The sequence below is a fragment of the Macrobrachium nipponense genome, chromosome 25 (genome assembly GCF_015104395.2).
Source record: "Macrobrachium nipponense isolate FS-2020 chromosome 25, ASM1510439v2, whole genome shotgun sequence".
In the NCBI taxonomy this organism is placed as follows: Eukaryota; Metazoa; Arthropoda; class Malacostraca; order Decapoda; family Palaemonidae; genus Macrobrachium; species Macrobrachium nipponense.
In genome coordinates this window covers 3,612,173-3,627,233 of record NC_087214.1, presented here as the reverse complement: position 1 = coordinate 3,627,233, position 15,061 = coordinate 3,612,173, and the positions used below count along the sequence as shown (strand labels likewise).

The window sequence follows — 15,061 nt, the reverse complement described above, 5'->3', positions numbered from 1 at the left end:
AAAAATTATTCTACTTCAGTATTTAAAATACATGTCATAGACCACATAAGTTGTGTGTTTTAAAAATAAGTCATGTACATAAGTATTAAAATAACACAAAGTAAAACAAATAAGCATACCAGATTATAAAGGACTAAGGATATCTTAATTTGTAAATAAAAGCCATCTTATCAATAAGTATTATCTAAAACTAACTCCAATATCTATAAAGTACAGTAGCGCCTTCAAAAGCACTTTTAGTATGACAATTAAGCATAACTTTCAGTAAAACTTACACTAATAGGAACCACTTAAAATTGGTTTCTTTATACAAACAGATTTTCCTGCTGTCGAGTAGAAACCCCATTAACTGTGTGTATTGTTGGAAAATTATATAACCATTCAGGAGTTATTTTTTGTGTTGTTTAAAGTCCCAGAAATTACAAACATCTATGGTATATTTGTCTTTTATATTTAACCATTCTAATTTTTTGAGGTAAGGGGATATGTGGTCATGTTTTTTTTTACATTACCAACAGCCACTCGGCGGCAAAGTTTGAAGTTTTTGAAACCTTTTCATTTGTGTAGGGCCAGTTACTCCCCAAATTCTTAAACAGTAGTTGATTATACTCATAGCCAGCGACTGATCAACTATTTTACGCGTAGAAGAATCAAATGAATCTTTTACTCTATTCTACTCCATCACTTTCTTATAAATTTCATATGCATTTCAAACGTCATATATCTGTCAAAATAAACCCCTAGATTTTTTACAGCTTTCAAGGGTTTAATCATATTTCCATTAAAATCTATTTGCACATTGTCTCCAATTTCGGATATATATTGTCGGGAACCTATTAAAATGAATTGTGTTTTCTTCTCATTAAGAAGCAAACCATTAGTTAAGAAGTAGTATTTGGCCTTCTTTATTATGTATTCTGACCTACGAATTAGTTTGTCTATTTCATTAACATTTCCTTCAATGAAGATCTGGGTGTCGTCGGCGTATTGGATGACGAAACAGCCGGGTAGTGATTTTACCAGATCATTGACATATATTACAAAGAGTATTGGGCCAAGAATAGAGCCTGGGGTGGGGTACACCAAACTCTACAATTTTTTTGAGAAGACACAATTTGACCTTGTAACTGACTGGGATCTGTTATGTAAGTAATTCATAAACCAGAGTGGATCTATAATCAGTGATGTACATTTTATCAAAAATAATATATTTGATTCACGCTGTCGAAGCCTTTTGAGAGGTCAAGTAAAAGGAGTAGTGAAACTTTTTTTATTATCCATGTTATTATAAATCTTATCTGATATTTTAAATAGAGCCGTTTCAGTTGATAATTTTGGTCTGAAGTCATGTTGACTTTGTGAGATTAGACCATTTGTCTCTCGAAAATCAGTTAATTGAATAGCAATTATTTTTCCCAGAGCTTTTGACAATACCGGTAGCAAAGATATAGGACGATAATTAGAGACGTCTTCCATATCACCACTCTTCAAAACAGGAATTACTACGTGGGGATTTTTCCATAACTCCGGATACTGTTTAGTGGCTATGGATGTGTTAATTATAACTGTAAGGTAAAATGCAATAATGTATAACCCATCCTTAATGAAACGCAAGCTAATCCCGTCAGATCCAAAGGCATTTGTGCTTTCAAGATTTTTTATAATTAAAATGGCAGTATTACAATCAACAGGAGTAGGCTTAAAACTATCTCATTCTCTAACTGAAATATTACGTACTGTTTCAGTAGAGATATTACACTTCCTAATTTCCTCTTGGGTTTTTTCGAAAGTTTTTTTTCCGACCTCAGCGAAAAAATCATTGAATTTTTCAACCTTAGAGTGTACATCATTTACTGCTGGCAATGGCATAGAGCTCCGATCTGTTTGTTGTCCATTAAATGGCATATTTTTTTTATGTTCCGCAAGTAGCAGAAACCATTGCATTAGCTTTCTGATATTCGCTTTGTAATACTGCTTACGGCTTCCAGCTACTTTGAATTGACTCTCTTCTTCAGGTCTTTAAATGTTTTTCTCTCAGAGAGATGTTCAAAGTTTGATTTTTTAACTCACTTTTCAGTCTGTCTCTCTCTTTCATGTCCCCGCTTTATTTCATCTGTTATCCAGGCGCCCTCAGGGGACAGAACGATTTCTTTCGTTACAATAACCGCAGCACAAATGTTCAGGCACGATGTAAGACGTCGTTTTAAAATTACAACTTGGGTGTTTTCATTGTCAGTATTTAAAATTCCATTTAATATATTTGTTGTGTGTCTTTATTTTTAATTCTCTTCGTTATGTTGCGTGGCGTACTTACGAGTTCTTATTCTCTCTCTTCTTTTCTAGTTCTTTTCGTTGTTACGGTAATGTTTGAAAGGTTAGTTTGTCATATGGGCTAACCTTCATCTATCTACTAGTTACGGTTGCAGTTTTTCTTCTCTCGTAGGAACATTTGTTTATTTATTCTTCACTAAGTCTCTCAGGAGGTAATTTATATGTTTAAAACATGGGTTGGATATTTTTGGGAAACTGGGCAAGTTAAACACCTCTTCATAAAATTACTTATAATTAGAATAAGGTATGAAGTTCACAATTACACAGTTTACACACTACTACACTACACTGGAACAGAGTGAGAAGGAACACAGCCTCCTCGTAGTAAGTCTGGTTCTTGACGGTGGTTTTCTCTAGCACTTCAAATGAAGTTTCGACCTAACTACTTCAATTAGCTCCTCCTCAAATGTCCTTTAGGACACCTCCTACTTCTTCATGAATGGCTTTCATTACTTCCGGTGCCACCTCTAGATTCGTCTGATTGGTAACCACCCAACTGAAGGAGTCAAAGTTCAACTTTTTCTGGTGATTGTTAGCACCTTACTGTTTTCCAAAACAAGTGCCAATGTTTTGGGCTGGTTTACGAACTGCTATTCGTGGCAGACTTATGCTGTACACATCTACTCCCTTTTCTACCTTAACTTCTGGTAGATCCTTCATCACTCTACTTCACTATATATATATTCTACCAGTGGTTTTCCTAACTAAGTTTTCCCTGGCTATTTCTTGACAGACTCTTGTTGTTTCCTAACAACACTCGGCCACCTACTGGCAGTGACCTCAATGCCTAAAATTATAAAAAATGATTATATATAATAAATACAATGTTGAAATAAATCAAAAATGGTTATATATATATATATACAATAATGCTAGTATAATTGAGTTACTTGAAGGCAAATTTTTTTCCAGTAAAGACTTAATGGTGTTGAGTTTGTTAACAACTAACACTCTGACAATACATATGAAAGCAACTATGGTGAGTGCTAATAAAACAATATTTATCATGGACATGATAGGGGAAATGTCAGTGTTGTACATATGGAAAAATTGATTAGCTGCTTCAAGTTTGTCAAATGACTCTAACTCAAGTTTGGATAATTTGAAATCCTTGACATTATCAAAATTATTGATATGGCTAGATAAATTTAAGGTATAAGAAGCAAAAATGGTAGGCTTGTAGTACAAATAATTCAAAATAACTACTTCACAAGATGTCACAAAGGATTTTATGTTGTTAAACTATTATCTGAGATTGATTATTCCTACAAGTGACCTTAGCTGTTACTTGATTCTGTGAAAACACTACCATTTCATCATACAAAATTTGAGCTTTGAAATCAGGACTGTAAGGGATATACTCACAGTTATTCTCACCATTTCTGTCATTAATTAAATCATCAATGCAATACAACTTGTTAAGTGGCTGATAAAAGCCCTGTATATGACAAACAAACTCATTAGTTTCTTGCATGATACAATCATCAAAATCTTTGTCACATTAGTTCACCAACAGAAGTGAATTTTGTTGGCAATGCAAAATGTACTATGCCTTGGTTCAAAACAATTGACTTGTTGTTTACTAGCATTGGGAAAGGGTAAATGGAAATTAAGTTATTAACTTCATTATTGTTGAAGGGTATCACCAACACAATGTGATCAGAAACTCGCTTTACACTAATCAAGCTATAGTAAGTAAGAACATCTTGCACCAGCGGTTTGAAGTGATGATCTAACATACATTTTTCAATTACAAGGTGCAACTCACTAGGACTGATGAGGTATGGTGATAAAATGTTTTTAGTGGCTAACATCACTGCATTCAAAAGTTCCCTATGATTTAAACAAAAAGGTTTCTGTTTCAAATAATAATTGAGTCACCTATTTGGCGACATTGTTTAAGTCATTTATCTGCTGTAGTAATGTTCTGAGCCATACTGTTTACAAAGTCCTTTAGTTTAACAATCAAATTCTGGTTCTTGTTAGTTGCATCAATGACTTTAGTCATGATTGTACCCCCCCGTTCTGTGGGCCCACATTTCTAATTTTTCTATTCTAGCCCTATCTTTATCTACATCACCATCAGTAGCTACACCAAACAAAGTGTTCAAGGCTGTGCTGATGGATGGCAATAAGGAACGCTTTGAATTCTCTTGGGTAACACTTGACTAATATCTTCCCTAAGCTTTAGCAAAATCGATAAATTGTTCTGGTTAGTAGTACATGAAACTTTCAATTTTACTATTAAGGCAGTAAGTTCCCGTTTGCTGCTTGTCGACAGCTGTGATTGTTGATAGTTACAACCGCTATGTCGTGTATCATCTTCACATGACCGTGATCTTTTAGGATTGCTCCCTTCTTGATTTGCAAAGAGGGAGATGCAGATATCGCTCACCATGAGCCATAGTGAAATCCATTTCCTGCAAATATATTCTAAGCAGTAAACCTTATACAACAATGTTATTGACCTGTTGCACTTGGTCCTATCTTTTCCTTAAATTGTATCTCGGAGTCACTAATGCTGATGAAGTATGGGAATCATTTACGTTACTGTTTTTCCTTACTACTTGACTTCCTTTAAAATCTTTAAAATTCTTTAAATGTTTTTCTGACCAAATGTCGGAATGTACTATTTTAATATGGTTCCAATGTGCAACAGTTTCACTTAAAGTTGATTCATGCATTAGCTTAAATTTATTTAACTTTAATCTTTCTATTACTCTATATGGACCTTGAAATTTAGGACTTACTTTAACATTAGGTCCTTCAACTTTGTGATTAAGCACATGTACTTGTTGACCTATTTTTAATTCTGGGACTGTTGATTTCTTATTGTAATACTAGACTTTTGTATATCTGGCAAGTGTTTGCCGTGAAGGACTGTTCAGTGATAAAAGAGGATTGCCTCTCTCTCTCTGCTTCCTCTCCTCATTTCTTCTCCTACTTCATTAGCAATGTCTGGATACATATTTGAATTTATTTATTTATTTATTTATTTTGTAAGATGAATACTATAATAGCTACAGTATTTTAAGATATCAAGAAACGATGTTCAATATTCGAGAGACGTGAAACTTCACCTTTTTAGAATCTTGACGTCATAAGGTGTTTACTGAGCATGCGAGGCAAAGGAAAAATTTGTGCATGGGTCTCTTACTCAGATTTAACAGTTTTGAAGTGCTATATTAACTATGTTCACATTAGGTGTAAGTAAACTCTATGCCCCTATCACTGTCACTGTACATTCAAATTCAAGAATCAAGCACCATTCCATGCCTGCCACCACTATAACCACGAAAAATATCCTATTAAAGAGGAGCTCCTCAAACCGTGACTACAGAGAGAGAGAGAGAGAGAGAGGAGAGAGAGATGGTATCCACATAAAGCTCACATCACACCCATTTGATCTTATGTTATGAATAAATTTTTTAATTTCATAATCAAATCATCGTCAGTGAGTGACCTAGACTTCAGTGCAAGCAAAGCATTTTGGCTATCTACAAATCCAAAGACAGTTTTTTTTTCTTCAAAGAAGCATGCTGGAGGCCCACATATTAAATTACACAATTCAGCAGCAGTGCTAGAACATCTGCTGTCTGCTCTCTTAGATATTTTTTCTTTCACACTAGTCCCATGCTGAAAAAATTCTCTTCTAACGATGCCTCATCCAGTTCGATTTTCAGCAACAGAACAATCACAATGCATATGGATGACATTTTCCCTTGAATACTCAGATATTTTCTGGATAAACATTTTCTGTGATTCATGAGGATTACAATTTGCTTTATTTTTCTCTCCCGAGTCTATCTTTACAGCTACCTAAATTTCCCAAAATCCAGGCCCTCAAACACAGTACTTTTGGCAAAGGAACACAAAATCCCTCAACTTCATATTTGCACAATCTTTGACAAAGCTGTTTTGCATATGCATTTCTCTTGAAAATGCCACTAAAGCCACCAGTGTATTTATCAACCGCATTCTTTAGGTGAATATCACCACTCGTACTAATCCTCAAAGTGGAAATGGGTGTCGGGTCCATTACTCCGTTAGTGGTGATTGGGAGGTTGAGCTTCTTTCTCAAGATCTCGATTCGTGTCGTCTTTGGACAACTAACTACTGCAACTCTCATCGCTTCATTTGGAATGAGCTCCAAAGGCCCGAGTATGAGGCAAGGATAGGAGCTGAATAGTCTATTATACTTCTCACTGTGCTTAGATATACAGATCTTATAACTGGCACACCAACACATTTTCCATAATTAGACAACGCTTTGAAGGTTTCAACCTGGCTGTACATATATTTTTGACATAATGGATTTGATTCCTAATTTCTGTATTGAAACCGACATGCTTTCCCAAGTACTGATAACTAGTAACTATTTAAAGTTTTATTCCATCTATGGTTCGTGACTGGTAGTTTTTTTTTTTTTTTTTTGTCATTAACGGGCAGACCTAATGAACGACAGAGACAGTAGTTGACCAATCACTTCCAACACATGGTCCTCTGTTCTACACTGAATCGTTAGGTCTTCTGCATATATTATAACTCGTGGTTCTCCATAAAATTTATAAGAAGCTATCCTGTCCATAAGAATATTGAGTACCATAGGGCTGAGAACACCCCCTTGTGGGGTACCCAATTCAAATTCTCTCTTCAGATCATGACCCTGAAACCAGACACTGGCCTTTGTTTGAAAAATAATCTAAAATCCACACTGATAACTTTCCTTCTATGCCTTTACTCAATAGACTTTCTAAAAGGACTTCCTAGTTTACCTTGTCAAAGGCATCCTTGAGGTCTACAAAAAGTCTGCAATTAACTTGAGCATTACTTAGACATTTAATCACACAATTTGTGGTGCCCGACAAACGGCTTTGATGACATCGTATAGAATTGTATATGAACTTATTGTGACGGTAAAGGGATTTTAAACTAGTTTATGAACGATGATCATAAGATACTATAGGCCTAAATCAGAGAGAGAGGGAGAGAGAGAGAATTATATACTAAAGCGTTCTTAGACATATGTCCAAACAATGCCGCCTGTCCCCGCTCCCAACCCTGCCCCCCACCCCATCTCTGTCTGTGTGTCTCTCTCTCTTTCGCTTTGTGCTGTCCAGTAAACTGCAATGTAGGAGACTCCGTTACAAGGGTTCCAATCCTTTAATGACACTTAAATACAAAATTCAAAGTTTCAACCCAATGCTGGAGTTGTATGGACAAAGGCGCTAGCCAATATTGAGCGAAGGAGGAGTTAGTTATGAATTTGTTAGGATACATTTTTTCTTAAGTATAATGAATATTCCTTCACCTAAGCATACTTCTGTACATATGCACGGCAAAATACCTTAGCCATTATGTAATCGATAATCTATAGCGTCTGGACTTTTTTTCTGTTAAATTTGGTAGGTACGAAGCAAATAAATATCAGTGCTTACCTAATTTTATTTAATTTTTTAGTTTAAATTTCCATAGTTAATTTTACATTTCCTTGATATTTAAGTAATCTCATAGATTTCCATAAATAAGGGTTACAGAAATTTTTTAATAAGAGTATTTTCTTTATATTTTACAGGAGCTACATTACACCAGAAAGAAGACGCCAAAAGGAGGAAACCTCCAACGCCAGAGAATTTGTCCAAAAAGCCGAGTCAAGACGCCATCCTCCCAGCGCCTACCTATCCAACCTACTCCCCAATTACTCCAGACTACAGCAGACTCCCGGCTCTCGTCTACTCCCAGATTACTCCGCCCTGCTGCCCTGAAGGAGACCAAGTCTGGAGGGAGCAGTGACTCTAGAGACCGCCGGAGGGAGGAACTCCAAGGGGTCAGGAGGCGTCTGCTTCAGTCAACAGTTGTTTGTCAACATTTTATTGCTTTGAAGCTCTAGGCTATTTTATTGTCGACGATGCTAACCGTTGGAAGAAAAATAAAATTTTATTTCTAATAAAGCCTAGGAGCAAGTTAAGGATAGTGATTATTTAATAGACTTTAAAGAAAGGAAGAAAAAAAGTTAGTTTCAAGAAATATGAGGCTAATGATTATGCAACAGACTTGCAGCGGAATGACTCATTCGAAGGAAGAAAAAGGTCTTTAAATCAAACTGAAAAAGCCCGACACCATCATGGAAAGCTAATCTTTTTTAAGACTTTAGAGAGAGAGAAAAAAAAACTCTTCGAAGGAGAAATAAGTCTAAAATCAGAATTAGAAGCTTCTACCGATGATGCAATAACAAATTCTGGAAAGCAGTTTCATCAATTTATTAGTAAAAATGAAACATATAATTCAGAACGTAAAAAACTTGAAAGAAATGTGTGTTTAGGGTTTTAAGGGATGAAAGTCTACGATTTTAAACTATGTGATTGTGAGCATAGGATTATTTTTAAGTTGTCTGGGATTTTAACCTGTGACTATATATATGTATATACTTTTTTGAGTTTTCAGCTATTTGAGCCTAGGATTTTATTTTATTTCATATATCTAGATCTACAGTTTGATTGATGAAGTCTATACAGTAATAATTGTTGAATTTGTCCCAACCTATTTTTTGTATATCAAGTTATGAAATATATAGATTCACTGAGAATCAGTATTTTAAGTTCAATGAAAGAATTTCGCAATTGCATTGAATTATGCAGCTTCTTTAGCCAACTAAAAAACCTACTAAACAAAATAAAATGACCTTTCTTAGCAAGTGCTACACAAGTAAAATCTTTAACAATTTAAGAGTGTATGATTGGGCATAATATATCTCCAGTGAGGGTATGCAGATGATACTGTTCACACAGTCATGGCACATGCCCCAAAATCGTGATCCACTGTGAGAGCAGTGTGACCTCGTGCCCACACACCCATCTCTGACAACTCTTACCCAGGGTACCTTGCTCTTACCCAGCAGCTCGAAGCTTAAGTGTTCGACAGTCCCAACAGTGGTCACCTGTAAATTGAACATTTCATTTAGATTATTTGTTGAATTTCACTATAGTTAAATTTGCAAAACCTGAATTAAATAAAAAAAAAAATAACAAGCCTCACCACTAAGCTTCTCAGATTTCTCCAGGTCTCCCATTTTGCAACTGAAAAATGATAAAAATAATTATTACAACATTGTAATTTAAATGGACTCAATTAGCGAGAATTAAAATAATTCAACGTGAAATCCTGGAAAACAGAAATTTAAATTAAAAAATATATATAGAAGAAGACCCTGGCATAATATTAATCAATGAAGACTATAGGAAACTAAACTATGGAAATGTTTGGGTGTAATATATAAATATGCAAGACTCCGCTGGTGAAGTCTTTGCAGGAATAGCAATAGCAATTAAGAATAATATTAGACAAAATAGATTTCCGAGACTACATTTTAGCAGTCCAGATTCAAACTAACAAAGGACCGATAGTGATCGTGACAGGTTAACAGCCTCCAAGGAGACATTATTTCCCACTTCCTGAAGTCATGAAGTTAATGAGCAGGAGAGAACCAACCTATCTCATTGCGGATCTAAAAGCCAGACACAAACTATTTGGATAAATGCATCTAATTACACAGGTCAAGAAATAGATTGACAAATAAAAGATTTATTCACTCAGGACCTGATTTTGATACTTTCGTAGCAAATAACAGAAAAGCAAAGTCAAACATAATATTAGGAAATAACGAAATTCACCTCAGTATTGCCATTACGAAAGGACCAGCAACCTCCTTTGATCATATACCAATGGTAATCACATTGTCAACTAATCCAATATAAGATTCCATCTTCAGAAATACCAAATATAAAAAGAGCAAGTTGGGAAAGCTTCAAAAATGAAATAGAAGGGAAAATGAGTAGACGAACAGTAAATTCAAATGAAATATAAATAAAAGAAATAGTAGACAAAGAACTTTAATAATGGTACAAAAATATAGAGTTAGCTATAATAAATCATATACTAATAAGTAAATAAATACACAACACTTCCACACCCTATTAGTAGTGGCAAGTTAAAATTAATACAATGGCGCTACAACATCCAAAATACAGTACTTATAACAGGTTGGAACAACACATTGAAAAGATGTGTATCACTACAAGAGCAGTTAGTACAAGAAAACTCTTAAGATTGTATCATCAAAATTCGGAAGACCTAATAAAAAATACGCAAATACAGTACAATAACCCAATAACTCAGTTTCAAGACGGATGGGAAGCAAATTAATACATCACCATACCTAAAGCATAGGATTGAGAAAATGTATGATGACCAAGAGAAAGAAGTACTGCACAAGGCCTACTGGCAGGAAATATTCCAGATGACGCAGAGGATAACCAAAATTTCGGCAATCAACACGAGACAATAGTTTAAGAATTCATTGAACATCATCGACACAAAACAAATCCGCACCATGCATCTGATATTAGCAAAACTCGATGAAGACTGCCCACTAACAAGGAGAATAAGAGTTACTAGAATATAAATTAATAATTTAAAATCTTAAACTAGGCACCAGGAGGAAGTGGAATTAACAAGGCCATAATTCAAAATTTACCAGACATTGCATTGAAAAATTAAGATAATGGAAAATTTTCAAATTATATTAAAGAATGCAATAATGATTTAAATGCCCAAACAGGAAAAGATACTTATCTGGTCGAGAATTATAGACCAATATCATTACTAAAAATATTTGGTAAAATACTTAGAAAAATAATTAACAACAGATTAAGGTTGTTCCTAGAAGGTAATCAACTGCACAATATAAACAAATATGGATTTAGAAAAGGAAGAGGAGCCCAGATTGCAATAGCAACAATATAGGAGAGAATTGCACTATCATCACAAAGAAGAAAGTACTTACGCAACCTATCATGTAGAGATATATAGCCAAGGCATTTGACAAAGTATGGATACAAGGACTTCAATACAAAATATTACATCTCAACCTTCTAGCATTTGAGAAAATACTATGCAACTTCATCAAAGATCGAACAAAAAACCCGAAAATCGCGATAGTCACAAAACTACATAGGGACTCCATTCCCGTTTCTAAGAGGAGTCCCACAAGGATCTCTTACTAAGTCGAACATTATCCATATTATATACACATCAGACCTGACCCCGCTACCAGAGTACTGTACTGATCTTTGCAGACTATATAACTCAAATATACACCCAGGAAAAAGTACACGAAGAATTGACCCAACTTAGACAAGTAGCACAAAAAACAATGGGCCAAATTGAAAGAATAATTAAATTTGAAAAGAAGTATTAGATAAAGACAAATAAATCTAAATTCTAACTGGTATTAGTATCTGCATACAAACCTGCACAAATAATATTAGACCAACAACTACTGTATTTGACTAAAAGCGCAAGAATAGCTACTACAGGAACGCAATTCGGAGAAAGAGGAATATGAAGATATGTGCAGAAAAACTGAGAATAGCAAAAACACAGAATACAAAGCTAAAAAGTTTTAGGAATATGTACAAATATAAAAATCCATTTCTACAAAAATTTAAAATAATGGAATATCCACCAATACCCAAGTGTTTAGCATCGACCTCCAATATAAGCGCATTACAAAAAAATCATGTCAAGGTATGTAATGAGAAACAATCAAGAATATGATTGTCTGGATAAAGATCAAATACACAACAAAAACAAAGTAGAAGCAATTAATCAGATTATATATACTGGCAACCATTATATGGAGTAGTTCAGTGCAGTAGTGAATCGACAGAAGAATCCGAAGCAGAAGAGAGAAACCTTGACCCAAAAACAAAGACCACAGAAGGTGGAGAAGAGTTTCTTCTTAATTATATTCATCGCAATGAACCTCAACCATTATACTATTAAGAAAGGTCTTGTGGAAAATTAATATGTAGAATTTACTAAGTAGATATAATATAAAATCATACCATAAGTTAACATTAAGGTTAAAATTAGAAAATATGAATTTTAGCCTAATAGAATTATACTATTAAGAAAAAAAATTTCAAATACGTAATCTGTACAACTCACCATGTTAATATAATGTAAGGTCGTTATTGTAATATTAAGGCCATAGTAAGGAAAATTGTGCCCTTACCCAAATAAAATTGTTAATAAACCACACTACATTATTCTTATTAATACTTAACTCTCTACATTATTCCCTACCATGGTTAGCTAACTAACTGCCCTCTCTCTTCTTTCTCCCATCTTACCTATCAGCTAAAAATAAATAAATAAATAAATTAGCAAAGCCTGAATTACTTTGGCAAAGACCGACATTTACAAAACCTAACTCATTACCGATATCCTAAACACCATGTTTGTATCATGAACAGAATTAGTATTAAAGTAACTACACCGAATATAGCATTCACTTTTAATTTAAAAAAATATTACCATTACCAAAAATACAGTATAAATATAAAAACACTTACTGGAACAAAATACACTATAAACGGTCACAGTCGAAACTGGTACCGGGACCTTCAAAAGGTAAAGCAAATACCTCAAGGGGACACTACAGGAGTCAGGACCACACAGTTAATCCAGTATTCCCACGGTCACTCAGCATGGGACCTCCCCAGGAGGCTAGATATCCTTGGAAGCTCACAGGGCAATGACCCCGACCACTCAGCCTAACTTCGAAGTCGCCTCAAGAACCCGATGTCTGATGAACACTTAACGAGCCATTAAGAATAACCACCGACAGATGCTTGTTACGAACTTTAAACTTACTTATTTATTCACTTGTTACAACTGCAGTTCTCGACAATGTGAATGTAACACGACAGACTAAACGTAACATTCGATGTAACACTAATTGTCGTCCCTTTGTATTATTGTAACACTGAAATCAGCAAATACTACTTTTAGTAAAAAGGATATTAGTTTTTATTCTAATTTTTTTCTGTACGTAAGCAATAAAAATTGTAGGTATGTAATTTTTTAATATTTTAGTTAAAAAGTTAAGTATATCTTAGTTTTACCAGACCACTGAGCTGATTAACAGCTCTCCTAGGGCTGGCCCGAAGGATTAGATATTTTTACGTGGCTAGGAACCTATTGGTTACCTAGCAACGGGACCTACAGCTTATTGTGGGATCCGAACCACACTATATCGAGAAATGAACTTCTATCACCAGAAATAAATTTCTCTGATTCCGCGTTGACCGAGACGGGAATCGAACCTGGGACCACCGGATTGGCAGCCCAGCTCGAAAACCACTCGTCCAGCGTGGAACTTTTAATATTTTAGTAATATCCTACTTATTATGTAGATGAAGTGTAATATTTTTCTAATAAAGATATACAAAAATACTACTTTTAATGATGGAGTATCAAATTGAAATTTTTTTTTTTTAGAAATTCATTGGTAAAATCCGAAAATGTCTGTTTTAAAGAACATTAAAGATATAATGACTTATTTTCTTTACAATAAACCATAGAATGTTGCCGGACATATGTGAATATAGACTAATTTGTGACAATATATATTTTTTTTACATAATCTAAGTTACCAATCGGCAATGACTGACAGTGTACAATACACACGTATGGAGAAGATCAATCTATATGTGTTCCATAACAATTGTATATTATATAAGATATACTTCAATATGTTTTAAATTTTTTCCTGCCGCTTTAAGTGCGGTTATCGATACATTCACCCTCAAGATCACTTATGCGGTGTCATTGACCCTGGTAGTTGTTACGCCAGATAACTGGCAATCAATCAATTAATGCACATCATAAACCCCGTGGAAAGGGGCAGAGCTACATCTATTTTAGGTATCCTAACCTTCAGATAATCATCCTCAAAACCTGGGAGTCTGGCAACTGCTCCTCCTTCCAAATTTGAATTGCTACGTGGGAGGAACTAGACCTACTGCACGTTACAGACACAGTCAATTTTTTTACGAGGTTCTTATGTTACAAACGTATGGGAACGAAGAGAAGAAGAAAGGCAACTTCAAAAGGGGGAGACCTCTAGTCGTAGTTTAGCTTGTGATAAACATGACAGTGTTATTCAAACACTTCGTTTAGAAATAGAAGAACTTAAAAAGGTAATCTTGAGCATGCTTGATCAGCTATCAAAAGTGTGTAATGGTATAGAGTCGTTTCTATTGGAATGGAGGAGAATGTTTCTGAAGTGAATGATGTAGGTACTGGTTCTAATGTCAGTATTCAAAAGAAGGTTCAAACTGTAGATAGAGCTACTTGTGATGATCTAATGTTTGCCAGAGAATGTGAAAATGCCGAATTAATGTCTACCGATAATGTGTTTCAGGGTAGCTCCATTTATGACAGAAATCATGAATTAAGGACAGATTTGTCAAATGAAAGGAAAGGATGTGACAACTTAGTTGTTAGTATTGCTTCCTTATTAGATACAATACTAGAGTACATGCAGCGGCCAGATGAAGATCTTAAAATGAATGTGGTTACTTTTACTAGAAACATGAGGAAGGAAATTGACCAAAATGGAGGGGTCTTGTCTTAAAACACTTTCGTGGAATGTAAATAGTCTTCAAAAAAGAGGAGCTGATGTTCATGCTTGGGTTCTTTCTCATGATTTCGATGTAATAACTTTGCAAGAAACTGGTGTTAATGGGGCTGGTTTCCAATTAACAGGTTATCAATCATTTGAACTTCCGGCAGATATTGAGAAAAATATAAGGGGTCTAACTACCTTTGTGAAAAATGATATACCAGCTGTTTTATCTCAAGCGACAGAAATTAACGGCATTGA

The 15,061-nt window shown here is 34.7% G+C and overlaps 1 long non-coding RNA gene across 2 annotated transcripts; it reads right to left on the bottom strand.

Moving 5' to 3' along the window:
- Positions 1-7,867: 7,867 nt before the first annotated feature.
- Positions 7,868-12,914, bottom strand: LOC135199125 (uncharacterized). 2 transcript variants are annotated; one of them, XR_010310906.1, is made up of 3 exons: positions 12,747-12,914; positions 9,367-9,407; positions 7,868-9,268 (listed from the first exon to the last, which is right to left on the bottom strand). It is a non-coding gene; the product is annotated as an uncharacterized LOC135199125 (long non-coding RNA). The 2 variants fall into 2 exon arrangements; XR_010310907.1 differs by having other exon boundaries at positions 12,818-12,912.
- Positions 12,915-15,061: the final 2,147 nt, after the last annotated feature.